At 43.4% G+C, this 15122-nt stretch overlaps 1 long non-coding RNA gene across 2 annotated transcripts in view; it reads left to right on the forward strand.

Moving 5' to 3' along the window:
* Positions 1-642: 642 nt before the first annotated feature.
* LOC147362993 (uncharacterized) overlaps positions 643-15122 on the forward strand; it is a 142100-nt gene continuing 127620 nt past the window's right edge. For both annotated transcript variants that reach the window (XR_015135690.1, XR_015135691.1), the window contains exon 1: positions 643-766. This is a non-coding gene — a long non-coding RNA (uncharacterized LOC147362993). The remainder of the gene's footprint in view (positions 767-15122) is intronic.

The following is a 15122-nucleotide window of genomic DNA, read 5'->3' on the forward strand; positions in this document are numbered from 1 at the left end:
TAGTTATATTACTTATCTCTGTTCTCTAGTAGCTCTCTGAGACCAATTATTTTGAGTTCTTTGTTGGGCAATTCATATGTCTCCATTGCTTTGTTATCATGTACTGGAAGTTCACTGTGATTCTTTGGTGGTGTAATGTTTTCCCAATATTTTGTGATTTCTTGTGTAGGTGGCTTTATAGTTGCTTGTGTAGGTGGTTTTATATTTGCTGGCTTTGGTATTTCTAGAAAGACTTGCACATGCAGGTGGGAGCACTCTAGATCATTCTGTGACCTTGGGTATATTGATGTGGAGTGCCAAGTGCAGGAGAGTGTGGCAACTCTGTTTCCAGAAGGACATAATGTCTCTGGCTCAGGCCACCAGGGTCCACAGCAACGACAACTGTGTGGTGCTTGGCTAGTGCTACAGAGCAGGGAGCGGGTCGTCAGTGGTGTCCTCGGCAGCACCTCCAGGTTCAGTAGGTAGGGTCCGTGGCAGGCAGCACTGAAAACCAGCTGAGCACACACACTTAGCTGTGAGTTTTGGCTGCAGATGCCTATGTAGCAGTCAGGGCTGGTTGTAGATACTCACAAAGTGGTGGGGGCTAGGACTAGAATCAAGGACTTGGGGCATCTGCAGGCATACTTTCAGCTGCAGGAGTGCTGGCTGTTCATATGTACTCTTGTGATTGTAGGTTCTTCCCATACACGAACACCTGGCAGTGGAGGCTGATGAAGAAAATCAGGCTGGGGGTGTGCAGGTGCACTGCTGGAGTAACTCGCTGCAGGTAAGCCCAGTGGTATGGACCAGTAACAAGAAACAGGGCTGGATCCAGGCCCACAAGCAGTTCTGGGTGCCCTGGCTGTTTATGTGCACTTTTGCGGCTACGGGATCTTGCCACGTTTGTGCTCGTGGCAGTAGAAGCTGGTAATGAGAATCAGGCTGGTGGTGTGCAAGTCTAGGGCTGGAAATGCAGCTCCAAGTATGCACAAGGGGGTAGGAAGCAGCTGCAGGCATCTAGGCTCATGTCCCCTTTTGTGCAACCACAAAAGCCTGAGCAGGTGTGTGTCCCAGGCTCTGCTGGGGCAGTGGTGGAAGAGAGCATGGAGGGACTTAGGTGGCTGGAGTCTACAAATGGAAATAGCTGAGAGGTAAAAGGTGGTGAAATCTGCAGGGCATCAACAGCTGCTGTGCTGGCTGTTGATTTCTCAGTGGCAAAACCTGCTGCAGTCCTGTGCAAAACAGGTCGCTGGGAGTCCTGGTCACCCCCACAGTGTGACTAATAGTGGTGGCCCTTGCTCTTCTTCCTTGTTCTTGCTGTTTCTATACCTTTCAGCTTTACTGGTCTCTGGGTGGGATGAAACTGAAGTGGGTCTTTGTGGAGTGCCCCAAAAGGCTGGGACACTGGTCACTCACCCTCCTCTCCCTTTCTGGTGAGAGGAACTTTTGTATCTGGAAATTCTCTCCTGGAGCTGAGCACTGCTAGCCTGGGGGATGGGATGCTGCAGGCATAATGGAGCTGTTCGTCCAGCCTTGTTGGTGTGGTTATTCTTAGGTGTTTTGTTCTGCTGGGTTGCTGAATTTTCTTAAATGGACTCTTGAGCTCTCCTAGAGCCTTTTTGTTTGTGGATAGCTGTCTAATTGTTGATTTTTGTTGGGGATCAGGGACTTGAGTCTCTCACTTCACTGTCTTGGTGTCTTGGCACCCCCAGTTTTTGTACTTTTGATAGCACTTATCCTCCCAACTCTTAGGGAGAGTGGTAGAGAGCAGTGCTGGAGAGGGCAGAAAAACTCAGCTTCTGGTCTACTATTAGCTTTTCCTGTATGACCTTGGCTAAGTCATTTTACTATATTGTGTATTGCAGTTCAGTTCAGTTGCTCAGTCATGTCTGACTCTTTGCAACCCCATGAATCACAGCACGCCAGGCCTCCCTGTCCATCACCAACTCCCGGAGTCCACCCAGACCCACATCCATTGAGTCAGTGATGCCATCTAGCCATCTCATCCTCTGTCGTCCCCTTCTCCTCCTGCCCCCAATCCCTCCCAGCATCAGAGTCTTTTCCAATGAGTCAACTCTTCGCATGAGGTGGCCAAAGTACTAGAGTTTCAGCTTCAGCATCATTCCCTCCAAGGAAATCCCAGGGCTGATCTCCTTCAGAATGGAGTGGTTGGATCTCCTTGCAGTCCAAGGGAGTCTCAAGAGTCTTCTCCAACACCACAGTTCAAAAGCATCAATTCTTCGGCACTCAGCTTTCTTCACAGTCCAACTCTCACATCCATACATGACCACAGGAAAAACCATAGCCTTGACTAGACGGACCTCTGTTGGCAAAGTAATGTCTCTGCTTTTGAATATGTTATCTAGGTTGGTCATAACTTTCCTTCCAAGGAGTAAGCGTCTTTTAATTTCATGGCTGCAGTCACCATCTACAGTGATTTTGGAGCCCCCCAAAATAAATTCTGACCCTGTTTCCACTGTTTCCCCATCTATTTGCCATGAAGTGATGGGACCGGATGCCATGATCTTCGTTTTCTGAATATTGAGCTTTAAGCCAACTTTTTCACTCTCCACTTTCACTTTCATCAAGAGGCTTTTTAGTTCCTCTTCACTTTCTGCCATAAGGGTGGTGTCATCTGCATATCTGAGGTTAGTATTGCAGTTACTTATGTAAAAATGGGAATAATAATACCTTCTCTTTCTAAAGACCAGAGGTCGAATGTGTACCTTCTCTTCTGGACAAAAGATAGGCCTAAGAGTAGAATCTTCTAAGCGCCCCTCATAGGTAAGATTAAGAGTTTTAGAGGCCTCAAGCACTGTAGGATTTTAGAATCCCTCTTTCTCTATGTCATTCAGAGTGAAAATAACACAAAGCTCTACAAAACACATAAAGAAATCTAACAGAATTCTTATCTTACTATGTTGGTGTGTTTTCATTTTTTAAAGTATCAACTCTTCTTAAAAATTGTTTTTCCTCACGCTTTATTTTGGAGTCCTTGGCATTGCTGGTGACTTAAGCTTATGCCCAGAGGACAAATGGGCCTGTTGGATCATTTGGCATCAGCATGTGATCATGTGCTATCAGTGGCGGGGACCAACAGGAGGTCCCCTTTCCCACTGACAATGGTCCAGCCCTGGACTGAACAAGGAGTGGGTCTGATTGGCACCCAAGATTATCTCCTTACCAGTTTTCTAGTAACAGGCAAGAGAACAATAGGACAGGTCTTGATCTTGCATTCATCCCTTACAAACTCAGGGGGCAGTGAGATCTCCTGGGAAGAACAGTGGTTTGGAATTTGCAGACCTGGATTTCAATCCCAATCCCATCCATTCTATTTGGAGGGGCTTGCATGAGTTTCTTTACCTTTCTTTGTTGGTTAAGTCATGTGGTTATAGACATGATTGTGAGGACTGGATGAAACAATTGATAGTAGGCTGCCTGGTCACCCAGTTTATCATTATGTCTTTGGTCCCTGAACACTGCCTGGAACATACTGGGGGCTCGATACATATTTACTGAGTACATCATCTCTTTATCTCCCCTCTAGTTCTTAAAGTCATACTTCTCATTGAGGAGGCAGACAGGAGTGTGGAAAGTTCTTGATTGCCCAGTTGGTAGGGGACAGGCTTGCTTCTCCAAGGTGGCCAGAGTGTCCAAGGAAAGTTCTCTGGCGGTCAGGAGAGTCAGTTGTTTGCAAATTTTGTTTCTAGGTCAGGAATTTGAACTATGGCACTCAAACTGAACTTGGGCTATAAAGCATTTTGTATCTATGACAGTAGGTATTCAAATAACTATTGATTCATTTGCTACAGACTTATGCGCAGTAATATTGAGTAGGTGTTTTCCAACCAGGAACTGGGGTGGTAGCCATGATGACAGTATCTTCTTGGGTGGTAAGAGATACACAAACAAATGACATTTGTTGTGCTTTGTTTTTTATGTGGGTGTGGAGTGCTGGCAATGTTCTTTCAATAGGCTTTTGGTATAAGATAGTGAGAGCTGATGTTGGGGTCCTGTGTGCTCTGTTCTGACGCCTTACCCTATTCAGAGATGGGAAGAGCACAGAGCAAAGGGTTGAAAGGGAGTGATTGGGTTGGAGGGATGTGGAATAAATCTTTCTTGGAATCCTGCTGCTGTGTTGCTGACAGAGGCCTGGGACCTGGGACCCTTCACTGCAGAGCTGTAATGCTTGCACCTGGACACACCTCTCCTCAAGAAACAAACTACAAAGAAACTGTATGGGACTACAAATAACTGGTACATGCACAGTCGGGGCAAATTTCTGGTCCCAAGAGATACAAAGAGATCAAGAAACCCAACTGCCACAGTTCTGAAGGGCCTGGAATAAAAACAGAGTGTCAGGAACAAAAGCAGGGTACCGTGTATGCCCTCTGCACACAACTCCATCTAAGGGGTGGGCAAACCACCCAAGCTTCCCCTCTGGCCTGACCCCTGGACATACCCCTACCCTCACCCCATGTAAAATGAAAGTTGCTCAGTTGTGCCCAACTCTTTGCGACATCTTGGACTCTATAGTCCATGGAATTCTCTAGGCCAGAATACTGAAATGGGTAGCCTATCCCTTCGCCAGCAGATCTTCCCAACCCAGGAATCGAACGCAGGTTTCCTGCATTGGAGACAGATTCTTTACCAACTGAGCTATCAGGGAAGCTCCTCACCCCACAGAAGGTACAAACTTGACCCCAACAAGAAGTAAGCAAGCAAGGGAATGTGCTGTTTGTTCCTTCTCCCCACTGCTGCAGCAGGGACCCCAATAAAGCCTTGCCTGAATTTCTTGTCTGAATAGGCCCTTAGGCTATTGCTTTTGATGTGGGAAGGTCAAGAACCCTGGGGTGTAACACTGTTGCATTTAGTTTTGTGGGCTGGAATTTCTGGTGTGGTGTGTACTCATTTGGGAGTGAGGAGGAGGAATTCTAACACCTCAAGGAGAACCAAGAAGGCCCTTGGCCTTCCATTCTGAGCCATTTGGAAAGATCTCTGACCTGAGATGCATCCTGCAGAAGTACTGGGTCTTGGGGTTCCTGCAGAGCTCCGAGTTTTCATGGCACGTCTTATGCTGCTGCTGCTGCTGCTGCTGCTGCTGCTGCTAAGTCACTTCAGTCGTGTCCGACTCTGTGCGACCCCATAGATGGCAGCCCACCAGGCTACCCCGTCCCTGTGATTCTCCAGGCAAGAACACTGGAGTGGGTTGCCATTTCCTTCTCCAATGCATGAAAGTGAAAAGTGAAAGTGAAGTCGCTCAGTCATGTCCGACTCCTAGCGACCCCATGGACTGCAGCCTACCAGGCTCCTCCATCCATGGGATCTTCCAGGCAAGAGTACTGGAGTGGGGTGCCATTGCCTTCTCCTGGCACGTCTTATAGTCAAGTGTTTAGTTGGTGGCTCTTCAGAGAAAAAGGGAAGGAGGACTTGGGGCTGGTGTTTAAAATCTGACATTTATTTTGCAGCTGGGATGACAGAGTTGCACTCTCTGTTCCCATCAGGTTCCCTCATAGCTCAGGGGATTGCATCCCAGCTTCCCACAGAAGAGCTGACAGCATCTGGCCTGGCCCTGCTTGTTGGCTTGGTAAGGCTTTTGCTTTATCTGTGTACTTCATCTGTGAACCAGGAGTGAGCGACTGGCTCCTCAAAGCATGGGATATTGAAACAAGGAAATACAGGATCAAGAACAAGTTCTTAATAGTAAAGAAGACTGGGGGGACAGGCAGGGAGAGAGGAGAGTCCCCCACAAAATGAAAAAAAGAAGAGATGGGACGTGTGTGATTGTAACATTGTGGAGATATTAGTTATCATTCAAGCTGTATGGAGAACTGAGGCTTGTGCTCAACACATGGAAATTAATAGGCTCTTCACTGAGTGTTGGGAACTTATAGAGGATAGTACATTTTCTAGGCTATCATTTGTCTAACAGATTTTGCTACTCCCAGAGGGGCCAACTTTTCTGCTGAACTAAAATCACTGATGTGTGCTGTGATGACTTTTTTTTTTTTTTGCCAGAGTGAGTAAAATGCCCTGAAAGTGCATTAGCTTTAGCACTGCCCTGGCTTTAGCATTTCAAGGTGAACTTGAACTTCAGAGTCCATACCATGGCTGACCTTGGTTTCCTGATGTTCCTAAAAGATTTTAGTGCTTTTCCAGTGCTTAACTCAGTCCCATCTACCTCAGATATTCATCAGTGATTTTGTTTGCAGTTAGTTCTTAGAGCTAGAAGTAGAACCTTTTAATCAGTTGTTGATAAACTAGCCAGTAACATCTCCCTTACTTCCTTGCCCACCTTTGCTCCCTCGAAAACTCAGAATGGGGACCTTTGAAGATGCCCCATCTTGGTTCTCAGTTCTCTGGAGTAACCTCTATTTTGGGGGCTTCCTTTCCTCAGCATGCATAAGAGTAAACACCCTGCTTCTTCTACTTTGGAAAATGTTACAACATCCACGTTTGTTCTTCTGAACACTCTCATTCCAAACACAGGATAATTAATAGCTTACAGAGGACGTGCTGCTCTTTTTTTCCATTTTAGTTTAAGATGTTGGGATCTCCGCCTACATAATGAAGTCAGGAAAGACACACAGATGCTGAGACATTTCTATTTTCTTCTTTCCTGGGTGGGTTTTCCTGAAAGATGTCAGCATCCATTGGTGGCTACCACCCTGTGGCATTTAATTATTCTTGACATTGAATCCATTATGGCATGAAAAGAGAGAATACAGTCTGTCTGTTTCTCCTCCCCCTTCCAAGAGAAACAATGTAATAATTAAGACAGTAACTAAAGTTCTAAGAATAAAGAGAAACCACATAAAGCCCAGCATCATGCTACTCCTGGAATATCCGCAAGAAACAAGTTCTGAGGCTGTCTCCCCTTCATTTTTTAAAATCCAGATCATCATGATTCATCCTCCTGTATAAATGAATAATAGTTTAGTTTAAATAAGCCAATATTGTTTGGAGGTCATTTATCACCTCACAGCCCTCATTCACAGACAAGTCATGTGGAACCACAAAACTTTCTTTTTGTGCACTGGAGCTGGAAATCTCATTGAGGTTTGGAGGCCAGATGCCCTTTTTTTCCCCCCTATGTTTTAAAAAAGATTTTATTCATTGACTCTACAGGGTCTTCGCTGCTGTGTGCGGGTTTTCTCTAGTGGTGAGGAGTAGGGGCTGCTCTCTAGTTTCCGTGCGCAGGCTTCTCATTTGGTAGCTTCTCTTGTTGCAGAGCATGGACTCTAGGGCGCTCCAGCTTCAGTAGTTGTGGCACATGGATTCAGTAACAGGGGCTTCTGGGCTCTAGAGCATAGGCTCAATAGTTATGGCACATGAGCTTCGTTGCTCCATGGCATATGGGATCTTCCTGGACCGGGATCAAACCCATGTCTCCTGCAGTGGCAGGCAGATTCTTTACCACTTAAAGAAGCCCAGGGAGACCTTACTTCTGTTTGCTTGAATTTGGAGGCCAAATTCAGCATGTTCTAAATAAGGAAGTACGTGGGGACTGTGATAAGCTGGGGTGGTGGCAGGGAGGGGGCGTGGGAATCGGAGAGCTGCCTCCAGAGAGTTTCTTACACTTGCCCTTTTAGGGCACAGGAGCTGAATTTGGGTTTGAATAGGAATTTGTTGATAGTGCTGTGTACGTTCATGTATGCATGCATGCGTGCATGTCTGTGTGTTTGAGACAGAGAGAGAGAGAGAGAAACTGTTCTAAAAGCATAACTTTTCAATAAGAACAACCTTAGAGGAGAGGAAAGGGACTTTTTTCAAGGCTAACTATAGAAATTGGATTCATACTGTTAGGATTAACGATTGAAGGCAAAAGAAAACTCGAGGAACGCTCCTCAGCCAGCACGTTCAAATGATAAATTGCATTAAGGCACTGAAAGAAACAACAGCTGCAGTTAATGAAGAGCCAAATTTATCTAAATTTCTCCAGTTGATCAGTCAAAATCATCAGTATGGCTCTCACTCCATAATCACTTTTATTTATTCATTTATTTTTGAGTCAGGGAGAGGGAAGACAAAGGGGAAGGTAGGTTTTTGTTCTTAAAATTCTATTAATACCTGCTGAAGAGGAATTGACTCTAGAGCTCATCTTGAGTAGTCTTGGAGAATTTTTTTTCTTGGTATCACTATTATTAATCCTCTAGTTTTATTGTTTTAGTTTCAACCTTCCTTAGGAGAGAGTGGTTGACTCCTATATCTTAGAGAGATGAGTTGGAGATAGGAAATCTGGGAGGTGGATGGTGATGGTAAATGACACAAATCTGAAATGCTTTCCAAAAGACTGTTCTTTCTGCTGAGGTGTTTCCTTATTAAAAAACTTGTGAAATCGGAGTGGTGTATTGTCTGTGGCTATTTTAAGGAGAAGACTGAGGTTTGGCCGGGGGTGGGGGTGAGGGTGGGGGTTGGGGGCGAAGTGACTGGCCCAAGGTCAGCTAATGAACTCATCTAAGAGATGAGGACAGAGAGCGATGGCTACACTTAACAAATTCTTTGTTAGAAGATGACAAATTCCCCCAGCCTCCCATCGCTACATGGTGAAAGCAAGAAAATCCTGTTGCAGAAAGCGCTCAGAGAAGCTGCCATCAAAGGCTGCTTGGGGCCAGCTTTCCCTACCCTACCCGGCGCTGTGCGCAGAGCCCGCATGTGGTGTGGAATTCCATTAGAACTGACTCACCATATGTTTCTTCGCTGGTGTTCAATGGAACCTGAGGGAAGGCATAATGGATCTCCGTTCCTAAACCGTGTGGAAGGCTTCCAGAGGTTTAATAGTCTACCTCGAGGTGATGAATAGAGGGGCTCTCATATTCCTTGCATAATCAGGGCGCCTCGGTGCTCTCAGTGCACTGCACTCTCCTCCAACACCCTTCTGGAAGAGTCTGTACATCTGGTACTCCTGGAGCCATTTCAAAAATGGAGAAGGGGGAGGGGTGGTGCGATCCTCTCATCTTCCCTGAGAGAAGGTCTGTGGGAAGCCACTGCACTGAGAGCTGGAGATTTTGAGAAGGAAGTAGGCTGGAGGGGATGGCATCCCAGGGATGGGTTCCCCTGGTTTTGGGTCTGATTGTGTTCTGAAGATGGTTGCTAGGAAGGGCTCTGTGGCCACTGGCTGGTGGCTCCTGGGAGCATCTCTGTGCTCATCTGAGGCCCACAGCCAAAGGTGAACTGCTGCTGGTACCACTGACACCACATGGCTGCCAAATGGCCTTGAAACTGTATTCCTTCCAGTAATTTTCTCACTGAAGTGCTTTTAATTCACATGGTGTGAAAGAAGGCTGGAGGGTATTCATTGCAGGGGAGGACAGAAATGGAGCTGCAGTAGAGCTCTGTTGATCTGTCTGCCAGAGGACTGAAGCCCTTGGAAAACAGGGGCCATGGAGACTAAGCCTGTGAGTAGGAAGAGTGGGAACCAGCCTGCTTCTTAAATGAACTTAAAGTCTAGATAGAGGTGACAGTCGGGGCGCATGTGTAGAGTGCAAATTATCAGTTTTTTTTCACAATCCAGTGTCTCTCTACCCTGCTCTCTTCTCTTCCCCCATCTTTCAGCTAACATTTCTCATTCCTGCCCAGTTTACCTTCTTGGTTTTGACCCACAAGTTAAGTCCTACCATGAAAATAGAAGCCTTTCCCTCAGTACAGATTCAGCATTGCACCAAAACTTCTGGGCATTCTTACACCTCAAATAATATCTGATGGGGATGGGATGGTGAATGCCTAAAGCCTTTCTACAGCCACCTTTTCATGGACTTGCTTAAAGATTTGTGCTTGGAATAAATTGTGTGTGTGTGTGTGTGTGTGTGTGTGTGTAGATGCTCCGTTGGGTCCAACATGACTGTCGGACCCCATGGACTGTAGCTCACCAGGTTCCTCTGTCCATGGAATTCTCCAGACAAGACTACTGGAGTGGGGAATAAATCATAATCTTGTATTATTCTTCCAATTCAAGAGAACTATGGGGCATTCTTTTCTTCTTCTTTTTTTTTTTTAAATTTGGTATGTGGCAAATACTGTTCTGGACACTGGGAGGATGACAATGAGCAAGGCTTGGTACTTACCTTCAAGATGCTTGTGGGACTGACATTAAAATAAGCAGAAAGTCATGCTGGTAAGTGTTAGGTATATGGCAGAATTTTCTTTTCCCCACCGAGAGAAGATCTGTGGGAAGCCACTGCATTGAGAACTGGAGACTTTGAGAAGGAAGTAGACTGGAGGGGAAGGCATTCCAGGGATGGGTTCTCCTGGTTTTGGGTCTGATTGTGTTCTGAAGGTGGTTGATAGGAAGGGCTCTGTGGCCACGCTGGCTGGTGGCTTCTGGGAGTATCTCTGTGCTCATCTGAGGCCCACAGCCAAAGGTGAACCGCTGCTTAGATGGGGATTCCAGGAACTGGGAGAGGATAACTGGGCTTGCTGCAATGTCAAATTAGGAGAGAGCATTTTGTAACTTCCAGCTGGGACAGTGCAAAATTATTTTAGGATTTTAGAGTACAATTATGTCTGACACAAGCCAAGGATGGGGCTGAATATGAATGTCTTGCTCAGACTTACTGAACAGGTATGGCAGGAGACTGGCCTCCATGAGAGTAGAAGATGCAACTGAAGTTGTTTTTAGGTTCTTGAGAAGAACAAAAGAAATCAAGAGCTGAGCCTGAGTGGTAGACCACCTTCCTTGCTCCCTCAACTCCTGGGACCCAAAGGTCCCCACAGTTTCTTCTAGCAGTAGAGGGAGGGAGGGAATAGCTGAGACCATAACATGGAGCACACCCTGAAGCTTTTACAAGGGCAGGGGAGACCTGAGATTTGCTGATGCTGTAGGAAGAGAACTGGAACTCAGATGTGAAAGCATAAGGAACTTCCAGAGCTCAGAAACTGGGAGGAAGAATGTCATTAAATTTGGGTAATTTATCCTGGCTTGACTCAATTTTGTAATGATAGTGGTATTCTCGGGGTGTAGTGGGAGGCCCAAAGAAGGTTTCTAACCCAGATTAGGGTTAAAAGTTTTAAGGAAAGTGTGATAGTTTATGTGTTAACTTGACTGGGCCATGGGGTGCCTAGATATTTGGCTAACCATTATTTCTGGGTGTGTCAGTAACGGTGTATATAAATGAGGTTAGTGTTTGAATTGGCAGACTCAGTCAAGCAGATGGCCTTCCTCAATGAGGATAAGTAAGTGAGTAAGTGAAGTCACTCAGTCATGTCGGACTCTTTGCGACCCCGTGGACTATGCAGTCCATGGAATTCTCCAGGCCACAATACTGGAATGGGTAGCCTTTCCCTTCTCCAGGGGATTTTCCCAACCCAGGGATCAGACCCAGGTCTCCTGCATTGCAGGCAGATTCTTTACCAGCTGAGCCACCAGGGAAGCCCAAGAATATTGGAGTGGGTAGCCTATCCCTTCTCCAGCAGATATTCCTGACCCAGCAATTGAACCAGGGTCTCCTGCATTGCAGGCAGACTCTTTACCAGTGGAACTATGCCTGATGCCCAGGGTCATCAAATCTGTTGAGGGTCCCAATAGAAAAAAAGATGGAGGAAGGCAGAATTCATTCCTTCTCTGCCTGGCAGCAGTTATGTAGTTTGTTTCTGAACTGCTTTTGAGATTCATGCATGTTATTGCAGGTAGCATTATCTTTTTCATTTGTTTGCTGAATAATATTCCATTGTGTGGATGTCCTATAATATTCTTAATCCATTCACAGGTCCATGGACATTTGGATTTTTCCCCCCAGTCATTGAGCATAATAGAGTGGCTATGAACATTTGCATACAAAAATTGTGTGGAAGTGTGTTTTCATTTCTCTGGGTAATTGCTTATGAGTAGAATTGCTAGATGGTGTGTATGCCAAACATTTTCCAGAATGGCTGTACCATTTTGCATTCTCACCCACAATGTATGAGAATCCCAGTTATTCCACATTCTCACCAACCCTAGATATTGTCAGTCTTTTAAATTTTGGTCATTCCAAGGAAAGTAAAGTAGCATCTCAATGTGGTTTCAAGTTGCATTCCTTTAATGACTAAAGATATTGAGAATTTGTTTATGTGCTTGTTTGGCATCCATGTATTTTCTTTGGTGAAATATTTGTTTGCATGTTTTACTCATTTGAAAAATCAAGTTGTTTGTCTTCTTATTATTAAGTTTAAAAAGATAAGTTCTGATATATATGCACCCAACATAGGAGCACCGCAATATGTAAGACAAATGCTAACAAGTATGAAAGGGGAAATTAACAATAACACAATAATAGTGGAAGACTTTAATACCCCACTCACACCTATGGATAGATCAACTAAACAGAAAATTAACAAAGAAACACAAACTTTAAATGATACAATAGACCAGTTAGACCTAATTGATATCTATAGGACATTTCACCCCAAAACAATGAATTTCACCTTTTTCTCAAGCGCACACAGAACCTTCTCCAGGATAGATCACATTCCAGGCCATAAATCTAGCCTTGGTAAATTCAGAAAAATTGAAATCATTCCAAGCATCTTTTCTGACCACAATGTAGTAAGATTAGATCTCAATTACAGGAGAAAAACTATTAAAAATTCCAACATATGGAGGCTGAACAACACGCTGCTGAATAACTAACAAATCACAGAAGAAATCAAAAAAGAAATCAAAATGTGCATAGAAACAAATGAAAATGAAAACACAACAACCCAAAACCTATGGGACACTGTAAAAGCAGTGCTAAGGGGAAAGTTCATAGCAATACAGGCATACCTCAAGAAACAAGAAAAAAAGTCAAATAAATAACCTAACTCTATACCTAAAGCAACTAGAAAAGGAAGAAATGAAGAACCCCAGGGTTAGTAGAAGGAAAAAAATCTTAAAAATTAGGGCAGAAATAAATGCAAAAGAAACAAAGGAGACCATAGCAAAAATCAACAAAGCCAAAAGCTGGTTCTTTGAAAGGATAAATAAAAATGACAAACCATTAGCCAGACTCATCAAGAAACAAAGGGAGAAAAATCAAATCAATAAAATTAGAAATGAAAATGGAGAGATCACAACAGACAACACAGAAATACAAAAGATCATAAGAGACTACTGTCAGCAATTATATGCCAATAAAATGGACAATGTGGAAGAAATTCTTAGAAAAGTACAACTTTCCAAAACTGGACCAGGAAGAAATAGAAAATCTTAACAGACCCATCACAAGCACGGAAATTGAAACTGTAATCAGAAATCTTCCAGCAAACAAACACCCAGGTCCAGATGGCTTCACAGCTGAATTCTACCAAAAATTTAGAGAAGAGCTAATACCTATCCTACTCAAACTCTTCCAGAAAATTGCAGAGGAAGGTAAACTTCCAAACTCATTCTATGAGGCCACCATCACCCTAATACCAAAACCTGACAAAGATGCCACAAAAAAAGAAAACTATAGGCCAATATCACTGATGAACATAGATGCAAAAATCCTTAACAAAATTCTAGCAATCAGAATCCAACAACACGTTAAAAAGATCATACACCATGACCAAGTGGGCTTTATCCCAGGGATGCAAGGATTCTTCAATATCTGCAAATCAATAAATGTAATACACCACATCAACAAATTGAAAAATAAAAGCCATATGATTATCTCAATAGATGCAGAGAAAGCCTTTGATAAAATTCAACACCCATTTATGATAAAAACTCTCCAGAAAGCAGGAATAGAGGGAACATACCTTAACATAATAAAAGCTATATATGACAAAACCACAGCAAACATTATCCTCAATGGTGAAAAATTGAAAGCATTTCCCTTAAAGTCAGGAACAAGACAAGGGTGCCCACTTTCACCGCTACTATTCAACATAGTTTTGGAAGTTTTGGCCACAGCAATCAGAGCAGAAAAAGAAATAAAAGGAATCCAAATTGGAAAAGAAGTAAAACTCTCACTGTTTGCAGATGACATGATCCTCTACATAGAAAACCCTAAAGACTCCACCAGAAAATTACTAGGGCTAACCAATGAATATAGTAAAGTTTCAGGATATAAAATCAACACAGAGAGATTCCTTGCATTTCTACACACTAATAATGAGAACATAGAGAAATTAAGGAAACAATTCCATTCACCATTACAATGAAAAGAATAAAATACTTAGAAATATATCTACCTAAATAAACTAAAGACCTATATATAGAAAACTATAAAACACTGGTGAAAGAAATCAAAGAGGACACTAATAGTTGGAGAAATATACCATGTTCATGGATTGGAAGAATCAATATAGTGAAAATGAGTATACTACCCAAAGCAATCTATAGATTCAATGCAATCCCTATCAAGCTACCAACAGTATTTTTCACAGAGCTAGAACAAATAATTTCACAGTTTGCATGGAAATACAAAAAACCTCAAATAGCCAAAGCAATCTTGAGAAAGAAGAATGGAACTGGAGGAATCAACCTGCCTAACTTCAGGCTCTACTACAAAGCCACAGTCATCAAGACAGTATGGTACTGGCACAAAGACAGAAATACAGATCAATGGAACAAAATAGAAAGCCCAGAGATAAACTCACGCACCTATGGACACCTTATCTTTGACAAAGGAGGCAAGAATATACAATGGAGAAAAGACAATCTCTTTAACAAGTGGTGCTGGGAAAACTGGTCAACCACTTGTAAAAGAATGAAACTAGAACACTTTCTAACACCATACACAAAAATAAACTCAAAACGGATTAAAGATCTAAACATAAGGCCAGAAACTATAAAACTGTTAGAGGAGAACATAGGCAAAACACTCTCCGACATAAATCACAGCAGGATCCTCTATGACCCACCTCCCAGAATACTAGAAATAAAAGCAAAAATAAAGAAATGGGATATAATTAAAATTAAAAGCTTCTGCACAACAAAAGAAACTATAAGCAAGGTGAAAAGACAGCCTTCAGAATGGGAGAAAATAATAGCAAATGAAGCAACTGACAAACAACTAATCTCAAAAATATACAAGCAATTCCTGCAGCCCAATTCCAGAAAAATAAACGACCCAATCAAAAAATGGGCCAAATAACTAAATAGACATTTCTCCAAAGAAGACATACAGATGGCTAACAAACACCTGAAAAGATGCTCAACATCACTCATAATCAGAGAAATGCAAATCAAAACCACAATG

Source organism: Bos grunniens, chromosome 11, assembly GCF_055505025.1.
Source record: "Bos grunniens cultivar Pamir isolate PY7600 chromosome 11, Bosgru_T2T1.0, whole genome shotgun sequence".
Classification (NCBI taxonomy): domain Eukaryota; kingdom Metazoa; phylum Chordata; class Mammalia; order Artiodactyla; family Bovidae; genus Bos; species Bos grunniens.